The sequence below is a fragment of the Lutjanus erythropterus genome, chromosome 19, assembly GCF_056507025.1.
Source record: "Lutjanus erythropterus isolate fLutEry1 chromosome 19, fLutEry1.hap2, whole genome shotgun sequence".
Taxonomy (NCBI): domain Eukaryota; kingdom Metazoa; phylum Chordata; class Actinopteri; order Lutjaniformes; family Lutjanidae; genus Lutjanus; species Lutjanus erythropterus.
The window spans coordinates 9,020,122-9,047,613 of record NC_139335.1 but is presented as its reverse complement, the minus strand read 5'-3'; the positions used below and the strand labels follow the sequence as shown (position 1 = coordinate 9,047,613).

The 27,492-nt window shown below is 41.5% G+C and overlaps 1 protein-coding gene across 3 annotated transcripts in view; it reads left to right on the top strand.

Annotated features, from left to right (window-relative positions):
* Window positions 1–27,492, top strand: part of asic2 (acid-sensing (proton-gated) ion channel 2) — a 410,231-nt gene that overhangs the window by 292,700 nt on the left and 90,039 nt on the right. The gene's annotated exons all lie outside the window — the stretch shown is intronic.

Here is a 27,492-nt window from a genome sequence, read left to right as displayed (position 1 = left end):
ACAGCAGAAGAGCTCTCACATGCTTACAGTGTATGTGATACTGTAAATAAAAAACAAAAGTGATGGCTGAGGCAGTGATTGCAGTATTTGAATAACATGCATGTAGAGCTTGTTTGACCTTTGTCTTGCTATTAATTTTTCTCCCTCGTGGCTTTTCTCCCTCACACACACACAAGCACATCACGTGCTAAAGATCTGCATACTACTGCGCCCACGCTCCGAATCTATATTAACTCTCAGGACATGTGGGTAACAACCACCCACCTACAGTATTGTTTCTGTTTGTGTTGATGAGAAGGGGCAAGACAAAGGTAATATCTGAAACCACCTTTGGTATAATGCAATGTAATACACTACAGCAATATACTACAACAATAAAACTCCCTGAAAATTACCCTGGAGTTGCATCAACAACTCTCTTACATTCAGAAGTCAACAAAAACTACAACAACATTCTAATCTTTACAGAGTCTGATTCATTGCACTGCTGTTGGATTTGATTGCATTACGTTACACCACTGTACCTGTTAAACAGAGCACACAATTCTGCCTACTCCCGACCCACACTGTAAAATTTCACAGTAACTTTATTAAATGACCTCATTATCTCAATGTAATTGCAGCAGATGAGTTTGACAGCTCAAGTTAGGTGAACGTATCATATTGAGAACTGAGTTGTTGCCCTACTGATTTTAACTTGAGTTTTAGGATAGCAGAACAAACGTTTTAAGGCAGCAAGTCACTCATACTTTTAATACTGAAAAAGCTTTATAATGTACAGTCCTGTTTATTTGAACCTTGTCAAGAAACACCAGTGCCTCCATTCAGTTTACAGACTGAGTGTGCAATGGCATATACTCAAAGGTGTCCTACCATCCTAATGGACCTGTACTTTTGTTAAAATGGGCTGAAATGTACTCGAAGGCCTGTGTGAGAAGCTCTGCACCTTCACATAAACAGCCCGTTAGTGTTTAAAGGAAAGCACAGGGACAGGAAACAGAGCCGGCTGTGTCCACAGGACTTGTTTGGCGGATCAATCACCAGCAGGCGCGGCGCTGACACTAATATGGGCTTCCCAGCGTGTGATACTGGCTCTGTCTGGCTCTCCTCATAGGTGTCCCTTATCATGTGACAGGGCAGCAATCAGCCCACAGCCATAAACACACACAGACACACACACATAAGATGCAATTAGAGTGTGAAGAAAATGGTGTATCTGAGTTCTGCAGCACATGATGTCTTACTCATTGAAGCCCTAATGACATTCTAAGCTTCACACTATCTCTTGCTTTTTTCAGTAAATTAGACAGAATCTACAGTCTTATATAAAAGGTTAATTGCAGAAGTATTGAGAGGCACGTACACAGGATTTCATTTGGCATTGTTAGAAGTTAGATTCTTTTTTACAACACATTGGAGACGGGCCAAGAACATCTTTCCAATTCATTACATCCCACACACTTTCTAGACTTCTGTTTCCAAACTCCTAATGTGAGATTGTCAGGGTGTTGAAGTCCCCTGCGGTTATTAATGCTTGGATGACATATGACCGTTTCGGTCAGGCTGAAAAGGCTGCTTCCTTCTATGTGGCAGGCATTATGTAGTGCGGTGGTGCGTAGGTTGAAGTCTGCAGGGAGTAACCGAGCTCTGACGATGTTCAGGTCAAACTGCAGCTCAGTATCCGAAAGCAAAAGTTCCCAGGCCCTGGGCAAAAAACTGCAGATTCAGCCATGTTATAGATATTACCCATGCTGTTTGACTCTCACCTAGCTGAACCCTCCTTATCACACTTGGCTCCCTAATATGCATTACTGACATGTATCTGATTTGATCAAAGACTTGTGGATCATAACAGTGCTGGTGTCAGCCACCTCAGCTATGTGCAGCAAAACGAGACAGCCATTTCATCTTATTGTTCTTGCTATTATCAGATTCTTGCATGCAGTGCTGCTACTATTTCACCCAGGAAATGTGCCTGCTGGCAGAATTTCTACGGTTGCTGGAGCTATCTGTCAGAAACAGATAGCGGTTCTTTTACGCACCACTAGTTTTCTTTTCCAAGTCCAAATCAGGAACGAGTCTCAAGGTGAGAGAAACAAGATTGCAGCCCTAACACACTCCCCCATTTCAATTACCGCTGCCTTTGTGCCTTTCAGCAAGCACTTAATCCCCAGCTCTCCCAGTCAAGTTGATCAGAGGCTAGCAGCACGAGGCTGCAGGTTTGTTTGAGAAACTTCCTTCAGCCCGCAACTGTTGCTACAGATCAGATTCCTCCCAGAAAAAAACACACAGCGGAGGCAAATGCAGCAAGTAGATGTTTGTTCTCACTTGAATCTCACAAGACTTTGAAGGAGGAATCAACAGAGAGATACAAGCACATTCCCCCGAGAGTCTGTTTTAAGGTTGTGCATCAAACCTGGCTCTACCGATTCATTTTAGCTGGCATGTACCACCCTGTCCAAACACTCACGCACTCTGTACACACTGCACATACACGTCCACATATCCCACAAAGACCTTGAATCTCAGTCTGACTCAAGGACTCAGTGGATTCCTGGTGACCCCTCCTGACCTGTTGGTAAGCTGGTTGTGTTAAACTGGATGCTATTGATGTCAGACTTAATCCATATTTTATAGCTTTTCCACATGTCAGAAGCTCAGTATTGGCTTCTCACCTCACCATTTGGATCCTTCAGCTGTAGCAGCTTGAGACGTTAAGTATAATGCAGTGTTGTGTTGTGTTGTGAAGTGAAGTCAGCTGTAAGTGTGTATTTAATCATTGTACAAACCATAAGATTAAACTTACTTAAATGAGACAGAATGCATTTTCCTCTCTGGTTTATCATCTTGGGATTTCAGCAAACCTTAAATATTTTATCCCTTGCTGTGAGAGGAGTCCGTCTTGTTCTGGCGGGGAGCTGAGAGGAGCTGGAGTGGAGGTAGTTTTTGTAAGTCAAAAGGAAAACAGGTAAACAACCTGGAAAAGGAGTGGGCATCAAGAGGCATAGAACACAGCGGCTTGCCAGATTTAACCTGAACGATATCAAAGAGTAGAAACCTCTCTGAGATCTTGAGGCTCTGTCAATAATGTAAGACACTGAATGTCTTGGCGTTGTTTGTGCCTCTCCCTCAGACGTGAATACCTTTATGAATAATGGAAACACGAGAGGCAATTCGCGGCAATTCATCCTGTCGACTTGACAGCACACTTTAATTCAGCTTTACTGTCTCGCCCATATGCTGTTGTATATATAAATATCTAAACGTGTGAATAATTTCCATTGTTTACATCTACAGTGGGTGGCAGATAGAATATTTAGTAGATCTCCCCCAAATGTCAAACAGACTAAATTACTTCACTCCTTGTCAAACTTGCAAGAGAATAAAGAGTACAAATACATATTTTATTTTTATTTTTATTGTTCATTTGATGTTTGTTTGTCTGTTTGAAGGATTTTATAGATTTAGATTATTATGTGTTGGAAATATTTGGGCTTAGGCAGCCTGTGGAATTTGATTTGAACGTTGAAATGTGAATCTGTCATAACCATGTACCACCTGGTTACTAGCAAGCCAACTAATGAATCTTATCTCTGTGGAGCTAAAAGGTGAACATTGATTAATGGGTGGATGTCGTGATTTTACTGGTTGAAATGGTTTGGTACAAGTCTACATAAGAGTGTCCTGTTTTGTTTCACAGGAAAAAAAATTAATGGATTTTGGTATAAGAACATAAATTCACTGATTGTCTTAATCTATTTTTTAAAATTGTTAAATAGGTGCACAATATGGCAAGATGTGTCTATAAGGGTTAAAAAAGAGACAGTTCCGGACATGCAGAACAGCAAAGCAGACATAAAACAATGTCTGATATTAAGCTAAAGACAAAATTCTGGGGTATATTATGGCTGTATTCGTCTGAAACTTGTGTAACATTGATCAGCACAACTGTATTGTGGTCCTCTCTTGGCTTAGGCGGCGATTTTTGTTATGGTAACGCAGTTCCCACAGCTGAGAAACAACACACACACAGGAGCTCTGTTTTGGTCTTGAGAAGCTGCAAACTCAAATCTGCTCTGCACATTTACTGCCAGACCAACAAATTCACCGGTCACCTGTCCCCCAGCTTGGCACACACTCACTGTCACTCTCTGCCACCACAGACAGTAATGAGTCTGCCACTTGCCCTCTCTCATGCTCGCTAAAGTTACACACTCACAACGCTACACTACTCTGTCCGCTCATTATTCTGCAGTGTTTGCTGGCTTACCTTTATCACTGGGACTAAAATTCATAATACTCGTGGACAGGGGCAGAGGCATTTTATTTTTTTGCTTGTTAGTTCTGTAACTTTATCCCTCTGACACCGTGTTTCTCGGCTCTGTTGCGCTGCATTGTCCACCAATAGAGAGACTGACCCCTGGTGGCACATGCAGTGTATTACAATACAGAAAGAGGAGTGTCTATATTTTGGACAGTATTGAAATTATCATACAATCTGGATTTCTTAACCTTTTCTTATATTCTTCCTTTTATATTGTCTACGTCTATAGTATAGTATAGTAAAAGCAAAGGAAACCAGGAAAATGTGTCTTTTCTCAGGCATTGGCAATTGCAGTTTTTTCACCATAAATCCAACTTTTTTTGGCCTTATCTCCCTCGTGCTGTGATGGTAGAATGGAAGTGACACAAGCATTCAGAGAATCAGACAAATCCCCTGTTTTATCGTATCATCTGAACTAAAAGGTGCATATGAACCCAGTCCTGCTGAGATTAGAGCAAACGAATGGGATATTCAAGGTTAAGTGATTATTGAATTGTGCACTGTAGTTGAGATGAGAAAAAAGATGTTAGGGAGTTTGAAAGCTTGTTGTTGTCAACAAAATACATTAAAAAAGCACCAAAACCAACAAAATGTTCGTCTGAACCCAAACACTCTCTGACTTTCCTATTCTGTCTGTGGCACTCCAAGCCCATTTGTTCCTGCTGAAGATGTCGGCAGGAGAAAATCTTTAAAAACAGGCCTCAGCAATATGGTTTGATTTTAAAAAGGCTCAGAAGTTTCTGACAACAGCTGAACACTATGGCTTTAAGCAAACTTACTCAAGCTGGAGAAAATAGCACATTTCCTGTGAACTATTTTCAGTGGCAGATTAACACACATTCGGTGCTCTAGTGGGTATTTCTGGCGTCAGGACAGTGTGTGTGGGATTGACTCAAAATAAAGTACAGCGTGTGTGTTTTTGGACAGCGGTGGAGGCCTATGACAACAGAGGAATGAGCTAAATCAGACTTTGGATACGCAGCCAATACAGGCAACTTTAAAATGGCCAGTAATATGTGAGACCCATGTTGTAAAAACTGGAGTCATTGTTTTATAGCAGCTTGGTTTGCATTCTCACATGTCTGAGTGTGTACATGCGTATAAAGTAGGCTATAACTCATAATTCATACAAATTGACATCTGTCTGCATGAATAAGAATCTGGTGCATTTTCTGTCTAATGCTCAAATTTCCAGTCGCAGCAGTCTGTGAAAGTTAATTGCTGCTCCCTTAGCACAGCAATTAGAAAGCCTTTTTTTCATTCCTCACAAATATGTGTTTTCCCAGCTTCACACTAAAAGACTTACTGAGAAAGCCCACATTAGCATTGCAGCACTGTAGATGCGCTCCCACACTCCCCTCCTCAGTAAATGAGACCCAGGACTCTCTTTCACAAAAATGCTGTTTTCCTTACAATGTCCAGGCGAAGCTTTTGCTTTAAACGAGTGGACTGGGAGATACGAAGTTCCACCGGAGAAACACTTGCAAGATGGATGGAGATGTGAAGAGGTTGAGCGACGGGGCTCTGTGGTACATTGGCCCTCAGAAGCTCATCAGCATTGTAGTCCACGTTCTTCTGGCATCGTGGGCACAGGTGGCACAGGCTCATTACTCAAACCTCTATGGTGTATCTTGCCCAAGCAAAGGGAAATATGGACTCCTATTAGCACATCCCCCGCTGCGCCATGCAGTATTTGTGTGGGTCAGGACATGTGTGGGAGGCTGCTACAAAGATTCAGTCAGGAATATTGAGACAATCTCAACTATTTCAAAGAAAAATGCACGTTACAGTTTGAGGTTTTCCTTCTCACAATGGAGAAATCTGCACTTCTGCTCATTATGAACAATGAAAGTAACACGGGCTACTTAAATTAAAGTTGCATTGTGCACCTACCCATCCACACACGTCTCTGAGGAAGATTTATGCAGGCTGTGTAAATATAGACGGCTACAGTGCGCAACAAAAACAAACAAGCAGGTAAAAGTAGATACTGTATGCTCAGAAATAAGGCTGGGGAAGCTTGCTAGACTGGCAGAGATTGGTGTCAGACTTGGCAAGATGAAAGTGTTTGTGTAGTTCTCACTCTCTGTCTCGCTTTTACAGACACATACACTTGATGCTGTACAGTCAGGCCCAGCATTAGTTGGGAACGGTGAAGGCTGAACACAGGAACATAGGAGCCCGAGGTGTAACAGATTTACAGGCAGAGCGTTTTGACATTCATGACAACGTCTCTGTCTTGTCAGACTGTAATCATTCTCTCCTGCGTGCTATAGGTTCCATATGTTAGCAGCACCCATAGCAGCGTACTCTATCCGCTGCCAGAGCAGCAAATGCACTTCTCATATCATTAACATCCTCCACAGATGGTCTTTAGGCATTTGTTAAAACTTTGAACAGCATTAAATCTTGAGCAGTAGCACAACTAAAATATATGAATACTGTATGAATTATCTGGCAACACAGAACAAGAATATTAACTGGTAACATAAAGCTGGTGGACACGTTCATGTCAGCATAAAAAACTAAAATTTAAACATGTTCCTTTCTCCCTGCTTTCAACCACTGACAGGTAGCTAGTTTTTGTTTCCAGAGGGCCTATGAAACATACATGCAGACTTGATTGAGCCGAGCAGCTTAACAAAGAACCAAACGGATAACTAAAACATACGCTTTGTGAATTATGAATAGCACGGTTTATATCTGAATCATTCGAGGCTTCAGTGACAATCCCAACCGAAATAAAAGCAGATCGTTAAAAGACGCCGCACTGCACTTATGGTTTGTTAGCTAAAGGCGATTTTCTCAGTCAGATTCTTTCTGTGAACAACGCAATATTGTGTCAAAGTTTAAACAGTTCTGTTTTTTTTCGTTTGGTGTGTTTTTTTTTTTATTTGTGCTGTGCTGTTTTGAAGTGGGTGGAACTCAGTTGGGGAGGTGCGAGGTCACACAGGGTGTTTGCTCATATTTCTGGGCCAATGTCACACAAATCAGAGCAAAATCACACCCACACAGCCCTGACTGAGTGTCTGACTGGTACATTTTTTGTAAACAATACTTGACAATGTTCCAACTTCCAACTTTGACTGTTGTGCAATTAATAATGAATATTTAGCCTTTTGTTCAACCTGCATACTTTCATGGCTACTTGCCGGCAGGAGAATGAAGTTGTGAACTTAACATTGACATAAAAATATGGATATATTTTAAACCAACTGTCAGGAGCTTTTAACTGGTTAACAAATGCCTCTATATGATTTACATAAGCAAACAAAACATCTGCAAGAAGATTTGCTATTTATATCGGCTAGTTATTCTTAATATCTGCCGCCAGAGCAGATTCTTGGTAAAAACAGATGAAACAAGCCGTGTTTACATTTTCCTAAGCAAAGTTAATATAAGTAGTATGTTAGCCAGTTAAAAGGAAGAAGGAGGTGATTTTTATTTGGATTATTTTATTTTTATATTTTGTGGTTATGGTGGAGGAAACACTACTAGGGGCCTCCAAAATCCCCACAATATTAAAGTTCCTTGTAGCTTTAAGATGATAGGAGGAAGTTTTTAATAAAGTTATCATACATTTTTCTGGCCGATATAATTACAAATCACTCTCTTTTAGCTCTGTTTTTGGTCTCAACCAGCTGAACCGGGCTTTAGCTCCTAAATGCTCCTCTGTGTTCACCTGCGAGTCGCTAACTTTGACTTTCTGGCGCTAGCGTGTACAGCAGGTTTATCGTAATTTTATCAGTTTTTTTTCCTATAGCCAAAAAAATGATACTGCGAAGCACTGAGAGTATGAAGTTGTCGGCTGGACGGCTACAAATGAGCTGAAACCTGATAATTTTCTGTAGGTTCATGACAAGGAGTGACATATTTCATATTGTTTTCACGTTGTCATTTAAATCACTTGAGAACACACTGTAACTGGTTTGTTTAATACTGTATATTGATGATTAGCTTAAAATGTCACGAATGCCCACCTGCTGTTTCTAAATGTTAACCGAAAAAGTTGCTGAATTTTCAAATGCCACTGTAAACCCTGTTGCAGTTATTAGTAATCACTAGCATGCCTGGTTTCCTGTGGCACCAGTATCTCCTCCCTTCACTCAGCAGTCCAGTCCTTTGTCCTCATCACCTCCTCACTTCCCCTGAGGCACTGTGATTTGCAGATAGAACGGCGGTCCTGACAGCAGGCCTGGCTGTTCTTCTGAAGGACAGGTGCTTCTGGTCCCTAGGGGACTTGCTTGGATAGAGGACAGGGAGAGGACAGGCTGGATCTATTCCTACTGATGATGACAGCTTTTTAAACACTTTAACTAAATGCACTATAAGAGACAGAAAGAGTTAGAGAGGGCCTTCGAGCAGAAGTCAGGCAGGCTGTGCTGCTGTGTGCCGAGATGAGTCCTGGAGGGAGGACATGGGACTGACCGAGGCCTCTGCTGGCTTAACGGGGCCATATCAAAAGTTCCTCTGTAATCTAACCAGAGGAAATATTCTTCTTTTCAAAGTCAAGCATGCAAATTGAACCCTCCCCCTCTGCCATTTCACCATCGCCAGTAGGTAACATGAAAACCTCACTGGATGTATGTTTTGTCGACTCCACTTTGCCATACACCATCATGTTGCCAGTGGAAACGCAACGTCGTGGTGAGTAATGCACCTGCCCGTGGTGGTCCAGGTTGTTTGTGTGTGTGTGTGTGTGTGTGTGTGTGTGTGTGTGTGTGTGTGCTCTCCTCCTTGGAACGGCCTTTTGCCTCCTCAGCTCAATCTCCTAAAATATTCTGCTGCACGTCACGCATCTGCGGTTTCAAAGACGTGATTGCGGTTATCGGCTCCTGTTGTGTCTCAGGGTTTGATTCGACGGTTAGGTGGGTTTATTAATGGTTAATAAGAGGTTTTAAATACATGCAAGGATGGTTTAGTTTATTCCGACTCACACCTTCCCTCCCATTTTTCCTCCTCCATCTTTGAAATAAATTTTCCTGGTCGAAGGATTAAAAGGGTCGTCTTCATAAATTCTAAAGCAGAGCTAATAAAACACAGAATGATTACACATTGGCTTGATTTCACAGCTCCTTTCGCAGACGACAGCTCAAAGCGGCTTTGACATCCCATCACTTGCTGAGGTCGTGATTACATTTTACACTGATTATACTTGTGCAGCCAGAGCTGATACTGTCTGAGTATATAACAAAAGATAATTTAACGAAAGACTACGCATATGATGTTTTAATAATGGTATCAGAGTTAAAATCCTGCCGTTTGTCTGACTTGTTTCACACCTAAAAGTGGAGAAAGGTTTTCCCTCTCACACTATTTCTTTCTTTTTGTTGACATGAACAGAATGTTTCATTAAAATATGCAACTTGTGACATTCATATTTTGGAAGTTGTGTGTTTTTTCCCCCCATTTCAAATGAAGGAAAAGATTCAATTTAATAAAGAAATGACATGACTATTTTTTGTGACTTTTCAAAACTTTGTTCTTTATTTTCACATGAGATGAGACATAGCTGTTGATTAGATGAGTTTGGCAGCACGCTTTTATTGTGGAGTGGATCTTCATTTGAAATTTGAGATGGGAAATTCCTCCAAAGGGCAAGAAGAAAGTCCTAATTATGAATATAAAGTACGCCTAATTTTTTTTCTGCTGGAATTGGGTGTCCACTTGTGTATTGAGCCTGGCAAAAACAAATCACTAATCTATTCCTGTTGTGTGTGTTCATCAGCTGCTGACAAATTGAATTCTGATTAAATTTGTGTTTCATTGTACCACCAGTGACATGGGCTGTATTAAAAGTTATTTTCTGCCTGATAATTAGTGGAGAATAAATGACAATTACTTCCAGTCGGTAATGAAGCGGATGAAAAATACATTAAATGAGCGTACAATTAAAGGGGATGTCAGAAAGCTGTGCCAACTGTTAGACGCTTCCACTCCCATCCTTAATGACGTGATCAAAGCAGGCTCATTAATTAAAGGTGTCATCTGTTATCTGTCAAATCTCTGAAAGTCGCTGCTTTCAGGGAAAAAGATATTCCTTATTTTTTACTGTATAGCACCGTAGCCAGGCAGGTACAGTCGCAGCATGTATTTTGCTTCCTGCTTCTATCCTGTTAAGGCTGACTTATCACACCTTTGCCCTAATTTCGGTGTTCTTATTTTCTTTCTCATATACCACCTCTGTCTCGTTCCGTCTGTCTGCCGGCCTGAGTTAGCGTCACAAATTGTCAGCGGGTTTCTGAGCTGCGAGTGTATGATGGTGCTATTTTGTCAGTGGTGTCCAAACACCACAGTATCCCTCCCCCTCCCCGGCCCTCCTATCATTCCTGTGGAGCTGTGGGGCAGGGCATCTCCTCGACCTCCCAGCAGGCCTGTGGAGCTGTAATATGGGGCAGTATTGGTGTGCTAAGCCGCTGTCTTCACCGGAGCCTCTCAGGACCACATCACAGTGATCAGAGAGGAAACTGTCAAATCTCTCTGCCTCCCATTGTGGCTTAGCTGGTCCGATTTGTGTGGGTGTGGGAAGGAGGGAGGTACAGACAGCTACAGTATGTGTGTGTGTGTGTGTGTGTGTGTGTGTGTGTGTGTGTGTGTGTGTGTGTGTGTGTGTGTGTGTGTGTGGGTGGATGGCCAGATGCATTGATGTTTTGTGTATAATGCCGTCCATCCTTTTAGCAGCCCACCATCCCTAAAAATTGCTTTCGTACTGGATGATTCTGCACCTCACGATGTGTTTCCAGTGCCAATATTCAGCGTCAAAATACAGTGAGCAGTTTGCTCTCGTGTAGCGAGGCAGAATAGTGAGGGTGTTGAAGTCAGGTTGGTGGGCGTGTAGCATGTCTGGCTTTCATGTAAGAGATCAGAGTTCTTCTCTCAGTGCGTTGAACTTTGAACTCAGACCCGCAATTAAAGTTAGCCTTTTTATTAACTGCAGTTTTTCCCATAACCTTAATGGAATAGCTGAGCATTTTGGGAAATATGCTTAATTGCTTTCTGGCAGAGATTTAGATGATTTCATATCACTCCTCTATCTTTCTCTTAATTATGAGCCAGCATGTGATTTGCTTATCTTAGAACAAAGACTGTGAACAGAAATTAGCAGCTGTCTGAAAGTAACAAAATCCACCAACCAGAACCTCTAAAGTTTCCTAATTACAAGGTTACAAGGTTCATTTATTTATGATTTTACAACACAGGGTTGTATAATGAGACACTAGTTGTGGACCTCACAAAAACAAAAATTATACAATTGTTGGGTGAATAACTCTAATATGAAAATGAAACTATTCTTCATAGTGCGATGCTGTGGATGAAGCAGCCCTGAGGGAAGAAGCTGCTCTTCAGTCTGGTGATACAGCAGCGGATACTCATATATCTCTGGCCAAATGGCAGCAGGGTGAGCCAGCTGTGGCTGGGGTGGGAATTGTCTTGTAGTATCATTTGGGCTCTGCGATATCACTGATGCTCAGTTGAGGGGTACCAATGATGTTCACTCACTTCTGAGCCCTTTTGTTCTGGGCAGTTCACAAACCGTAGCAACATGTTTGAGTCTGTAGAATATTAGAGACTCTCTCCACTTGCAGTCACTATTCTGTGGTCTCACTCCATGTCTCGTCATCTGATTGGTTGAATGTTGAAAAGTTGTAATTTAATCGATTTTTGATTTTTTTATTCATTTTTTTTTGTTGGGGTTTGTTTTATCCTACATTTGTAGAATAAGATTTTCATTTTTACTTCAAGTGCATATTGGTATTGGCGTCAGCCTCCATAAAACATATTGGCTGACTCCTAGTCAGAATTTTTACCAGTATTACCTAACTGTGAAAAATGTGTTCATGAAAGCTTGTCTGAGATGTAATTACTGACACGATATTAACATTTCTTTTATTTTTTTTGTCTTGCTCGTTTAACTGGCAAGAACTTTGAATGGTGCGTTTACAACCAGCAAGCAACAAATCCTAATAGTAAGCCCTGAATGTTGGCATTTTACAATAACATGCCAGCAAGAAACGGTGAGCAGAGCCGTCCTTCTGTTTGTAGTCTGGCAGTGTGATATTGAAAAAGACACAAGTGTATGGAATCAATGAGTCCTGCAAACTCGCAGGTCAAACATTTAATCCCATCTGACAGAGCTGAAGAGAAAGAAAGGGAAAGCAAATATTTCTCTGATTGAGAATTTAGACTTATGAAAGTTGAAGTCACCTAATATAGGTGAGCTTGACAACTGAATCCTTAAGCGGCTATTGTACAGAGGAGAAAGGATTTTTTTTTTTTACTTTTCTGATTCAGCTAACAACACTTTTGGATTCCACCCCCAGGCAAAACTTGACAATGTTTGCCCCTCTAAGGATGTAAGTCTTTTTAATCCATATTTTATCTACCCAGCAATTTTGGTTTCTGATTTTTAATGTGTTAGTCTCACAGGGTTTCTAGTATGCTGTGCTCTATTGTTCAGAAATTAGTCTGCAGAATTTGGTTTTTATCTGCATCTTTTCCCAACATCATCAGTTGACCTCAACTTGAACTGCATAATATCTCCTCTCAGATTTTCTTAAGGTTATTGTTACTTTATTGTCTCCCATACGAGAAAATTGTATTGGATTAAGGAAAGTGCTGCATCAGACCGGACATTATGACAAGAACACATTAAAAACACATTAAGTAAGAACACGCGTGAAAACATTAGCCTGACATAAAACAACCAAGCAAATTAGTCACAAAGTCATTCACGTGGTTAAGACTTAGAAAGATTCAGGGGCATACTTCTCAGAAAATACACATCCTGGTAGATAAATTACAAGCAACAACACTAGAAAGTAGGCTGAGCTTCTGCTTTGCTTTCTGTTTTAAACTCAAGGGCAGAACCCCAACATTTTCCAATCTTTTAGATGTCATTAGACAAAGAGAATTTTGAATTGAATGACTAAGTATTTTTTTTCCTTACTCATTTAGTCATGCTTAATAAATTTGGCAGATGTCAGTAGTTGACAAGGTGCTCTCCTCTTTAATACTTACACGGGTTGAGCAGTGCATAAATGCCTGAGGACCTAGCCCATTTATTAGGTATGCTTTGTGATGTGGCTGGGAGAGTGCTGTGGTAAATAATTCAGCCTGGGTTGAATCACTCTGTATGGGAAATGGAAAAGGGAAACTTTTGCACATGTGAAAGAATACACTATGCCGCATATGTTGCGTGTCACATAATGAGTTGGTGCTGCACAATTCTCATCGTTTCTTAGCTTAATATTAGTCAAGAAAGAAAACATGAAACACTGTATGAGAGCAAACCCTCCACGCTCATTAAGTGGACTGTTGTCCAGTTGATTCTGTCATTTTATTTGCAGCAACCTACACATATTAAAGGTCCAGTGTGATAAATTTGGAAAGATTTATTGGCTGAGTATAGCAGGAATTGGATATAATATTCACGTGTGTTTTCATTAGCTTCTAATCAAGAATTATGGGAGGGTTTTAACCTAAGAATGAGCTGTTTATATCTAGGGCGCAGGTCATCTTTTATGTTTAATTGCCATGTGTTAGCCCAGAATGAACAAATTAAACACTGGCTCTTAACAAACCCCTTCATGTCATAGTTTCCCCTTCACTCCTGGAAGGGGAGAGTGAAACAAGGTGTTTGCAATCTGCAAGTGAATTTTTTCCTCCTAATATATTTGCAAAGCTGATTATTAAGTACTTAAAATCTACCACTGCTTACATCCATCTTTACTTGACAGCAGTCTTTTTCTTCACTTGCTTTATTGGTGTATTGCAGCAAATCTCGCCGTCACCTGTTGATCTATGGGAAGGTTTTACACTGTTAAAGGGACTGTGTATCATGCCTCCTGTGTGTGTGTTCTTTTGCGAATGCATAAGATAAACAACACAGGGAAACACTCACAGAAAAACTCCATTGTACTATTAGAGGTGTACACCTCTACATATCAAAAGCAGTGTAAGACTGGAAAATGGCTTCATTTTTGAAACGGCAATGTTGTTCTGATGGTGGCGGCATTGGATCAGAAAAAGCTCAGTGTGTGTTGCTCTAGATGGCATCACAAAATGATTTTCATTTGTTTTATTTGGAGGATTTGTTGGAATAAAAAAAAACATGAAACATTTTGTGTCATAAATAAGTGATGATAATGGCTTTAATCTTCTTTACATGAACGGGTGGCGATGTACTGAGAGTATCCTCATATTGTGTTTTTTCGCTTGTCACAATTGTGACAACAACCAAAGTGTCCCCTTGTTTTGTTTTGTCTTCAACATTAGTGTTTGATTTTTGCTTCATCATGAAGCAAATGTTTGTTTCTCCAAAGTTCATAGATTTAAATAGATTAAATTTTGTTTTATGACATATTTAGAACACACTGTATAAACATAAAAGTAGCAGAGGACTTTTATTTTGATGAACCATTTGCCTTAGAGCCTATATCTCATTATATTTGTTGCCTGTAGCCTGAATTTTGTATTTTCCTTTACAGAAATACCTTCTCTCACTTTCTACACCTTGCAGAAAATGCACAAATGGTGCTTAAAAAAAGTGTTTGATGCTCCAAATTTCCTGGGGAAGGACCCCCGCTTAATATGCCTCACACCCCCCACCACACCCCTCCTTGCTCTTGGCTTCGTCTCTCTTTTTCTTCCCATTACACAGACAGACATCTGGTCTGCTTGTTGCCTATGTGCTCAGTGTTGTGTGGTTGCATTTTAATGTCACAGCATTATGAGTCACTGCAAGTAAGTAAGTAAGGTTGCTTTTATGCAAATGCACATTAATCAGTGTTGTTTATAAATTCAATCAGTTTGAGAAATGAGACCATGATTATAACATGATTAATGCACCACCCTGGTGTGAGTGTGTGCACTCCCACGTGTGTGCACACACTGTATATGTATATGTGGCAGTGTGTCGCACACCAGCTAGTTGATGCAGCTGTGGGGGGGGGCGTTACAAATCCACCCCCATCAGATATCTATAATTAAACATTAGATCTAATGTCCTCACTAACTCCTTCTAGCAACAGACGTGTTGCATAACTGTAAGTGGGTGAGCTGATGCGTCACTGATTTCAGTCTTTAATCACATACAATTGTACATATTGCATTTGGTGACAATTCAAATATGATTTAAATTTGGAAGGAGCTTAAGACAGAAATAGATATTGAATATGCTGAAAATGATCTGTGTGTCTGTACCTGCAGGATTCATTCTCTATGGTGACATGCGTAGGAAGGTAATCGTTTTTGTGGAGTGTTATTTTTTTTTTTTTTTGCAACCATTAATGTGGACGAGCTGGGAAATCCATCTCCATAACTCTTACCGAAGGCCTGCCTTCTTGTCTCGCCACCCTCATTAACAAGACACATGGACGTCATACCGGCTCTGTGGCGTGCTTTTGAGACGTTCATCACGGTAAACAACGCCCCCCCCCCTCCATGTTGATTACTGCTGTAACTTATATCCGCAGTTGCAGATGCAGAGCTTTAACTCATCTGTTCAACAGACCTCTCTGCCACAAGGAAGCAGTATGAAGCTGAATGGCCCAGATAACTCGTTTTATTCAGCCGGGGAAATGGCAGCCATTATGCTCCCCCTTTATGATCCATTCTCAGTGTGTCGTGCGGGGAGGTGACGAGTCACCCGGCAGCAGACTCCCCTATTCAACCACCTGCCATTCCCCAAACACACTTCTAATTAGCTGAACGCTCAGATTGGCTTGAACGCAGCGGGGATCATAAATCTTGTTTAAAAGCTTATAAATAAGATGCATAAATCTCACCAGAGATTAAATACATCTTTAACAACACAGCGGACCATTTGTTTACTAGCGATTCTTCCTGGCGTTTTAGAATAATCGTCCATTTGAAGCATCATAGTATCATGTACTGTGTATCATAACTGACAGTTCACCTCAGAAAAAACAAATAACTCCAGAGGGTCCTGGAATAAACATGCAGACCGATTTTTGTTCTGCGGTACATTCTCAGAATATCATCCTTTTTTACAGAAAGCACACGAGCTGCCTCAAGGTTGAGTCAATCGCCTGCACTGATACAGCAACAGTCATTATTATGCATGCAGCATTGTGTCCTGTGTGATCCTATCTTTAGGATTTATCGGGGGTCCTGTGGTAATTTGCAGCACGTATCATGTCCAGCTTTGTAAGCTAATAATCAACAGAATGAACGTTGGGGCAAAGCATGGCGCATTTTCATACCACATGCTATTTTGCAGATTTTCTTGTAAACACACCCTACAGGTCAATAACTGTCATAATGATTGGCTTCTGCCCTTGTTTCCCGATAACAGTCATGACCTGCATTTATGTGCTGCAATGATCGAAGTGTCTGGGGCGTGCAAGGCTTTCCTAACAAATTGCATTGATTAGATGAAACAAGCTACATTCATTCGATGAGGAAATTTTCATTAACTTTTATTTAATACAGGCAAGCCCACTGAGACCTCCTGATTTACAAAGGTACTCTGTTCACAATCAACAGAAACACAGTCTTATAAACACAATAAAGAAGGTAAATCACATACCGATCTAAAAGTTTTAATATAATTTAATCTGTTTTCTTTTGTTTTGATTCCATAAATGCAGCATAGGCAGCTGAGGTGATAATCACACCATCTGTCATACATTTGACAGATCTGATCATAATAATGGTACATAGACTCCACCCTTGAGAGCAGATCTTCGGGGACAAGGTGCAAAGTGTGATTTATTTCTCTGCCTCAAGGAAGTTAAGTGACTTTAGAAGTTTTCCCCTGTTATCTCCATAGCTGCAAACTTCTCTTCATATATCTAAACCTCATTTTAAAAACTTCAGAGCGTTTTTATCACTTTAATGCCGCTGTTATTTTTACTCGGCTGCTTCAAATCAGGCATGAGATTTCTGCTTTGGCTGTCAGTCTTGTTTATTATTTCCGGATTTTCCAGGATTATCTGGGAAACCCCCAAGACCTTAACACAATGGTAATTTTGAATCGTATGCATTATGAACCCATTCAAACCAAATGCCTTTTTCATTTCTGATGATCTGTTTGGGGTGCGATAAAGCTGCAGCTCCAGCTACAGGTCCTGCGTAAAGTGTTGCTGTAAAATGTTTCTCCCTCTCTGGCCCTTCCCACTCCGGCCAGCCACCCGGTCCTGACCCACAGAGCTCTGACCTTTGTCTCCATCACAGCTGGGCTTGTAGTGCTCTGTTCCAGCCAAGTGGGAAAACAGAACCATTCAGCCATAACATTACATTTTTCAGCCCTCTGAAAAGTCTAAAAAGCATGTCGCAATTGCCCGGCCTGTGTTCTACCCGCTTGCATTTTTTAAATCATCCTTGCTTTTTTCCAAAAACATATTTATAAGATCACTGTGCTGCTGGTAGCATCTCAAATGTTGTTCAAGGTTATAGTGTCCTTGTCGTAATGGATTAATAACTTACAAATCTCTAGATCACAGATGATAAAACAAGTGCTGCTTTGCAAGAGTTCAAGAAAAGGTCAGGAGCACGATGGAAACAAGGGAGCAGGGTGGAGAAAGAGCATCAGAGTGAAAATTTGAAAAATGAGTTGCACAGGGAACTGGAGAGACGAGGAGAGATCAGTAGAGTGAGTAGGTGGGAGAGAGACTTGTGGATGCAGCTCTCGTCGGCTGCGTTTCTGAGCTCATGGAGCCGTGGTTCTGGTATCTCCTGCTGCTGGATTTTGGTTGAAACTAAAAATTGCCTGAGAGCCCACAGCGAAGTCCATTCCAGAAGCCTTCGCACTGTGATTTCCCCTGCGGTTGAAATCTTTACAGTTCCTCATCCAACCCTTGAATAAGCTTGCAGTCAGTTCCATCGCTAAACTTTAACATGCCAACAATTAATATCAGCTACTTGGATGAAATCATTGCATTTATCTCAATGCTCTATCACGTTCCAGGATTTTGAGCTGTAGCAACAACTACAGAAGCCAATTAGCTTATTAAAAAAAAGACTAATCAGTTGTTTTCAGTCTCAGATAAGCCTCAGCTGTCAGTAACATCCACCGAGGGGCTCAAGCTCTGGTGTGGCGGCCAAACAGGCGGTGTTGTGTGTCGGCGGCAGCCTGGCCGGACAGACAGTCCTCATCTCCCCGGAGGCGTCAGACTGTGACGTCTGGCTGCTTCTCGGGCCACAGCTCACCAGCACCCTTGTGACTCACATATCTCCCCTGAACTTGCCCACTGCACTGCTAAACCACCTCCTACAGTTGTTCTCAGCACTAGCACACGCACACACACACGCATACACACACACACATACACAGCAGACAGTAGGGCTGTCCCCTGATAGTTGAAGATTCACATCATTAGTCGGAAACCTCTCAGATGACTGAGATTCTTTCAGTCAAGCATGTGTTTAATTTTCCCCTTGTCAGTCATTGTGTACTAGAATTACAGGATAAAACAGGTAGAAGCTTACAAAAACGCACAAGGAGAACATTTCAATGAGGAATTAAGGGGAATCAAATATATTTTGATATAAGCTTGCACACCTATTTAAAAAGAGTCCTGGTGGTTAACTGAGAGATGAAACGATGGCTGGTAAACAAGATTCAGCTCTTGTTTTTTAGCTGCATCATTGTACACAAAGCAATGCAACATCATTGCAGGCTGTAAACTTTACAAACGGAGTCTCAGATTGACCCCAAACCACAAAATTAACTGTAACAGAAGCGTGAAAAGACATGCAGCAGGTGACACACTGACAAATGCATATGATGCTTGTTGATGCTTCATTTAAAGACTAAGTTATATTCTGTTTAACCAGAAACATCGTCAGCTTCATCTAAACTCAACAGAAACAAAACAAAAACACCTTGGTTCATTTTTCCACTGTTCCAATAATCACCAACTGGTTTGTTCAAAGTAAATCCTTAATTCGTGTTGTGAAGGAGTGCGGTGATGCTGGATAGCTGCTGCAGCCTGGGGAGAGAAGCTCCACGGGTCAGCTGATTTTATAACTGACCTAAACTGGAGGACACACACTTTTGCTTTCTCTGACTGTGTGAAAATCGTTTTCACATCACACATGATCACAAAAGGCATTGAAACGTGAGTCATACTCATGTTGGCTGATCTACAAATTTAGAGTGGCACACTGAACTGAAAAAAAAAAACAACAAGTACAAAGAAAACAAAATCGTTGAATATTCAGTTTGACTAAAAAAAACAAGCCTTGGTCGGGGACAGGATCTGACTCAGCCTGACCTGCACCACACCAACAAAAGCAGTTCAGGTGGACGTCACTGAGTCAAAAAAGAACACAGATGTTGCACCAATGAACTCACACCAGTCTCCACATGTTCACGTGTGGATTCACGTGGACTGCTTCATGTCAGCTGCTGTAATGTTGAGTTGAGTGTAAAACCGTGTCGGTTGCCATGAGAAGACCTTTGCGCTCAACCAGGCTGTAAATGTTTGGTGAGATCGAGCTCCCTGCAACAGCCGCACACACACACGCGCGGCATAAAAATTTAATTATGGGATGGAAATAAGACCCCCCAGTAAATAAGAAGCAGTGAGTTTATTACTCAGGCTGCCATATTGGTGATTTATTTGTGTTTTACGTAACAGCCCAGAAAAGCTGCACACGCAGGTTTTATAGGAGTTTCATTCTGCACCTGGCTCTTAAAATAGAGAGAGTTGCTTTGTTTATGTGACATTAAAATCAGATGGATTTTCCTCTGTGTTAACCTATTGAGTTTTATGTTCATAAGTTTAAGTCACAAACTCCCCCCTGCACTCTCCACAGACATGCATTGTCACTAAAAACAATCTCATCTGCTGGTATTTAGCTGCAAAGTGTCCCGTTTTCCTCTCTAATATGATACCTGTAAGCATCATTATGTTTAAGTTGAGCTGAAGTAAGCGTATCCCTCAATATATACTGTATATCTTTAATATTTGAGAATGCAGAATAACACTGCCGGTACGTTTAATTTTATGGTGCAATATATGTTTGGATGAGCACTAAAAACTAGCTGAGGCTAACTAGCTCCCACTTTCCAATTTAAATGCAAACATATGGATCCTTACAAGTGGTAAATACTGTAAAGAAACGGAGAAATAAAATAACTGTTGTTTGATAGCTACCATCAGATAATAAGAAATGCAGGCTCACCACAAGGTTGGGTGTATAGACTTGCAGAGGAAAAGCACAACGCAGGTATATGTCACGTCTGCCTGACATAAACGGCTAAGTTCACACTGTAAGTCCACTGCACAGCCAGCGCAGAGTTGTTTAACAGCTAACCATGAGTGTGCACCTTCAGGCTTTGTGGGAATAAACTTTCTGTAGACTATATGGTATCATGTTCCTTGTCAGTAGCATATTATGGAAGTTGTCAGCTCATCTCTATATACTGATGCTTTGAGAAATTGCCCTCCCGGAGGTTCAAGGCTTCATTCAACACCGAATCTGCTTAAAAAAAAAAAATACTTTCCAGCATCATTTTATCATCATTTAAAATCTTCAGCTTGACATTGAAATTCATTTCTTGTTATGATAAAAATTTACAGGTGCCAAGTAATTTTCAGTCTATGATCCTGTGAGAGCTATTACCATTCTGTTATATAATACCATAGAAGAGATGACTCACAAGGCTGGTGATGGGTCGTACTTGTAGCTGAAAATCCATAATAATGAAGTGTTAAGCTATGTGAAGAATTATTTCTAAACATAACCTCCCGTGTAGCCTCCCAGGAGTAGCTTTATTGTGACTTGCTCAGTATTTACTCCAGACATCAGGAGTGGTATCTCTTTGTCAGGTTTAGAACGAGGTCAAGCAGGGTCTCTGCACTGTTCTGCACCTTGACAGCTGAAGTAACAAAGACTGCCTCCTCAAAATAATACTTAAAAATAACATTTTCAGATGACAGACTAGACAGAAGAGCAGGCAGCGCCCCCAATCTACAACCACAGCCTTCAACTCCCTCGTCTCCCGCCGTGAGTTACAGTTGTCGCATGCTATGCCAGCGGCACACTTCTCGAAGAGCTTAGAGAGACGTGAGTAAGCAAACAGCAAAGTCCCATTGTGTTTATTTCCAGCTTTAACCAACATGGCAACATGGCGTCTTGACCAAACGACCCCACTTACACATTTTGCATTGCCGCGAAATCCTCAGTCTCAGTTCGCCACTTTACATTCAAGAGCCTCTGTTGAATTTGGCCGTGAAGGATCTGTAAGAGATCTCCGCCCGCTTTATTTTTGATGATACCGTTTTATAGCCTGTTTGTCATTCTCAGCCTGTCGTCACTCAGCTCGTACCTCCCTCGTGGCCTGAGACGTTCTGATTGCCGGATCTGCTGCTTGTGGTGGGAAAATGTGTGTATGTATGTGTGTGTGTGCGCGTATATATATATATATATATCGGGAGCCTGGTGCGCCTCTCAGCAGTGTGTGGTGTGTGAATCCAGGGGGTGTGATGCTCCTGTCAGAACACATTACATAAAGTGTGACGTCCACCAGAGAAACGAGGCCAAAGATTTTTAGATGTGTCTAGCACGCCTTTATGGGACTACAAAACCTACTGTCGTATATTTGCACATATACCATCCATCCATCCAAGTCTAACCTAACCTAATTTATTTGGACTATGTGGCCAAAAGTATGTGGACACACACTTTATATTTTCCATTGCTTTGGTTCTGCCACTGTTTTTGTTTTTTACATTGTATTCCTGCAGCATACAATAATATTTTAGACATTTTATGTACTTCCAACTTTGTGGCAACAATCTGGTAAAGATCCTCTCCGGTTTCAATATGACAGTGCCTCTGTACAAATATTGGGCCCAATAAATTATCGTCCAATATTGGCCTATCCAGCTATATTGATCTATATTGATGTATTGGTGTATATTAGCTGATAAATACTGGGAAAATAATGTTGGAACTCATTTTAAGAAACTGTTCTTCCTCTGTGTTTATTGTGATAGTGATTCAGTCAGAGCTGTGGAATATTAAATCATTTGTCTTTGCTCATGGTATCTGATCCTTTCTTACCCTCAGGTGGGCATAGTTATATGAACTTTTTTTTTTAAATACAAAAATGTGAAATTATTGGTTATCTTAATGGAATTGCCATGAGAAACAGTAATTATTAGTTATCGTATTGGCTGAATAAAACCCACATTGTGTATCTCTAGTTCATAGATAAAATGTTTATTCCCTAGTTTTCCCCATGGCGTGAAAGAACTTGACTGGCCTGACCTCAACAGTCCATCCAACCCCTTTGGGATGAACTGGAATGCCAATTGCAGGCCTTCATAACCCAACGTAAGAGACTGAATGGGAGCAAACATGAGCAGTCAGGTTTCAATATCTGGTGGAAAGCACCAGCATGTTCACGGTACAACAAGTTCAGCAATCACGGATCACACAATCATGTAGTTTTGTCCATGTGCTGTAGCGCTGCCTGAATTTAATCTGAATTTCCACTGAGAAAAAAATACGTTTCTTGGGGGGGGGGGGATCACAATGTTTTGTCATGAATATCATTATCTTTGTCTTTTTGGCTGCTTCCATTAAGGGTCACTACGGCGGATCATCAACCCCGCATGGATATGCATATTTACTTTGGCATAGGCTTTGGAGTTTGGGAATGCAGTGGTTGTATATCCGCAGTGGCTGGGGTGTAAACCGGGATTCAACTGCCCCAAGCCTGTAGGAGAACCTACTGTGGCTGTGAAAGCTCTCTCTAGAGCCACTGTTTGGTTTGTCCATACTGGGTTCCTGTAGAAACATGGCGGCTTCTATAGAAGAGGACCTGCATCCTCTGTAGATATAAACGGCTCATTCTAAGGTAACAAACAAACACACGATTCTCATTTTCAGGTGATTACACACTAATGAAAACATACATATGAATATTATATTCCACATCTGCAGTATTCTGCCTATTCACTAGAAGCCCCTAAATCTTACACACCAGACTTTTAATATATGTACTAATTAGAGCTCACTATCTGGAGCCAAAATCAGTCAATCAGTCAACAGGAATGTGAAAAGTCTTTTTCAAATGGAAATTCCCTGAAATGCTCAAATATGAGCACTCATAGTAGCTCTACTGTATTTGTCTTGTGTGTTTTGAAGTCTTTGGGTTTTGCACTGCTGGAAAAACAAGCAGTTTGAAGAAACCACCGTGGGTCATCTTCTGTCATTTTTAGGCTTTACAAAACATTAACCAAAAGAGAAAACAATCATTATTTGCAGCCCAAACATAATCTATAATTGTCTGAATGAAGGCGCTGCAGGCATCCTCCAGTGTTCAGCAGACCAGTGAATCAAACTCTGTATGTGCTCATGTAAAACCAAACATATTACGGTCTGCTGAAGCTGTCGTTTCACTTTTAGGAAGTCTTAAAATAGTCGCCAGTCTCAGGGCTCATCATTATCATCTCTTCCCTCACTGACTCTGTGAGCTGCCTCCCTCTCGCCTCCTGTCCCCCCCTCCCACTATCCCCTTCATTCAGTCGGGCTTCATTTTCCTCCTCCATTTTCCTGACGTTTTATTTATTCATACCCTGCAGTACAATGTTTTCTGTTTAGCCTTTTATTATTCAAGCAGATTGAAGCAGATGTTTGAAAAAAAAAATGATCAGTCAATCCGTTGGCGGGTGGAGAAGACACCCTGAGCCTGTGCAGTGTGCATCTGTTTGAGTGCGACTTTTCCATGTATTAAACCAGGTGACGGGGAGAGAATGATGTGCATGTCAATGACAGCAATGACAGCTAGCAAATATGAAATAAATCATAGTCCGGTTCACCTTATCATGAGCGCTGCAGCTACGAATCTCTGAGAGGGAGTGATTTATTTTTTTTTCCTCCTTTTTTGCAGCTGTCATGGTTTCAGAGTGGAGTCTATATTACAAAGTAAAGAAGAAAAAAGGCGGGGGAATGAGTGAGAAAGAGATCCTTTGACTAAAAGAGTTGATCGTCAACCGAGTTGGAACTGCCTTGACACTACTTGTCATCCGATTGAAAGCTTTTGATGTCAAGAAAACAGAATGGTAGAAAAAATAACTCCTGGCTAGACGCTGAGCCATGGGCTTACTTTGAAGACTCTCGGCTGCATCTCAACTTTTTTTATATCCCCGTGCGTGTGTTCGTGTGGTGGCACTGCGTGTTCGGCGTGCGTGCAGATGCTGATACATACATTCACGCTCACTTGCACTTTTACACTTGGATTGTGTGAGTGGTTTTGATAGAAACGGCGGAGGCGGGGGGATAATGAACGCTCCAGTATTCCCCTCAGTTACAATGAAAGATGTGGATTGAGGTCACATTGAGCACCACTGCAGCAGAAACATCAAAGGCCCTCCTGGCATCATCCAGTGATGTTCCTGTGTGTTTACAGTACAGCAGAACATGCATCCACACAGCGGTATGGCGGCCGCCAATCTCCAGGGACACCTGTGCATTCTGTACGCGAGTTTGTGTGTGAATTTGCGTTGCTGCGTCAGATAGATAAGAGCATGTTAGGTGGGGACACGGCGTCAAAGAAAAAAAAACTCTTCCTCCATATTAATAGACCTGCCTGTCTGTGTAATTTGAACCATCCATTTTCTCTGAGGACCTCCTTATCTCTTTTTTTTTCCATGTCAGTAGCAACTCATTCTTCTCTCCTTCATCTGGTGCTGCTGTGTTTCTGAAGGGAAACTCTCGGGGGCTTCAGTATCCTGGATGATGGCAAAGGCAATAATGAAAGAAAAGCTGTTACTGGAGTTGGAAATGATTCAAGTCTTGATCTGAATAATAATATTTTCCTGATTATCCTGATTATGTTGCAATATAGCAAATATCAAAAATAATATATTGCCAAAAGTGTGTGGACATATGAATGTTATACCCATATGTGATTGTTGATTGGCTCATTCTCACTCTCAGCCTGTCAAAAATGGCAGCTTGGTCAGTGTCCCTTTGCTTCAAATTATTGGGGATTTTCTATTGGTGGTTTTGGCTGCACTGAAGCGGACCTTCTCTGGAGTGGGGCCAAGGCAAGACCGACCCCGCCTCCAAGCAGGCTGTCATGACGTCTTGTCTCAAGCTAAGCTCATCTTCAGTTTAAGACACACTTGGGTAACCTTGCGTAATAGCTGTGCCAGACTCGCGTGTTGAGTCAAACTAAGTTCAACCAGGCCAATGCATGTGTGTGGAAAACGGTAAGATGATGCTTTTGGTACCGTCACTTCTTGAGGTGCTCCTCTAGCATTATGTTTTGATGTGGCGTTAGGTAACGTAGTTAGTACAGAGCGAGAAAGTCCATTTATGGAGGAGGATAGAGGGATAGACGGATAGACGGATCAAACAAACACACAATGTCCACCAAGGAGACAGGGATTCATGTCCCTTGTGAAACCAACGCTGACTTCTTTTTAACTGCAGTGTACATTAACTTGCATAACTAACCTTCTTATTTTAGCCCAAACATTAATCTTTTCCTAAACTTAGCCAAGTAGTGTTTGTGCCTTTATTTTGAAAGTCTGCCTGACATCGCATATATATTGTCTCTAGTTTGACCACAAAGCTTGCATGTGCTGATGCTAGAGGGGAACTTACAGCAGCGGCATCTGACCAAGCTGTAACTTTAACTTTATTGTCCCCAAGGGGAAATTTATTTCCACAGCACTGTACACTTTGGTCAACAAACAAACAACATCAAATCATCAAGAGAAAAAGCTTTCCACCAGGTTTCTGAACCTGGCTGCAGGTGTTTGCACCCATCTTTATTGAGGGTATTGAGGTCCATCACTGATGTGCAGCAGGGTCTGACTCGCAGTCTGCGGTCCAGTTCATCCCAAAGGTGTTGGACAGGCTTGAGGCCAGAGCTCTCTGCAGGCCCGTCAAGTTGTTCCACACTAATCTAGGATTTCTTTCTGGGCTTTTCTTTGTGCACAGGGCATCATCATGCTGAAACAGAAAAAAGGTGTTGTGATGTCCTTGTCGACTGCTGCATTAAGATTTTCTTTAAACCATGAAAAGCAGCCTCAGGCCATTATTTCTCCCCCACCAAAGGTAGCGTTCTCCTGGCATCCGCTAAACCCAGATTACTCCTTCAGATAGACAGATACTGAATTTTGATTCATAACTCCAAACACATTTTCTCTGCTTCAGAGTCTACTGGTGGTGCTGGGCATTGCTTTTGGTGATCTCAGGCTTGTCTGGCTTCTGCATGGTAATGGAAATCCATGTCATGAAGCTCCTGAGGAGCAGTTTTTGTGCTGATGTTGCGTCTTGGGGCTGTTTGGAACTTGGTAGTGTTGCATCCAAGGACAAATTATTTTTACATGCTATGTGCTTCAGGACTCGGCAATCCCATTCCATGGCTTCATGGCTGAGCTGTTGCTGCTCCGAGGTATTTCCACATCACAACAACAGCCTTTACTGTTGGTGGGGGCAAAACAGGACGGGCAGAAATTTGACAAATGGACTTATTTGAAAGACGGCATGCTGTGACAGTGCCACTGAGCTCTTCAGTGTGGCAGATTCCAATGCAAATTTGTATCATTATGAGTTTGTCATCAGGGATTTGGCTTGTTTTGTACCTGTTAGCAATGAGTGTGACTGAGATAGCTGAGCCCTATAATTAGAGGTGATGTCTGCAGACATTTGGTCACATAAGTGTATAAAAATGAAATAGCAAATTCACATTTATATATTTTGATGTTAAGTGTAAATCTCACTTGATGCTTTCTCTAATATGAGTGTGTTTTGTCTTTATTGAGCATCCTCACTTCTCTACAGACAGAACAAACATGCAAACAATATTTTTTTAAGTTTATATGTTTGCTTGTTGGATTTGTTTGGTCTCAGCTTGAGAATGTGTCTGTCTGGTGTTCATTGGTCATTCCTGGTGTGTTCCAGTATGTATGAGAGTCTCTGTACTCTGTCGACTTTATTACCCGCCTCCTCAGTTGGCAGCACAGCCCTCGGTTGACAGCAGAGGTCAGGGGCTGCTGCTCCTGTACGACGGGCCAGAGGAGGATAAGCTGGCTGAAGTCATCCTGAGACCAGAGGGAGAGAGACTACAATCCTCTGCCTTTCATTACATTTTATCAGCCGGAGGAAACAGCAGGAGGGAATCAGAGACACACGTTTGATGAAAAGACGTCTTAAGAATCTGGCCCAGTTGTGAC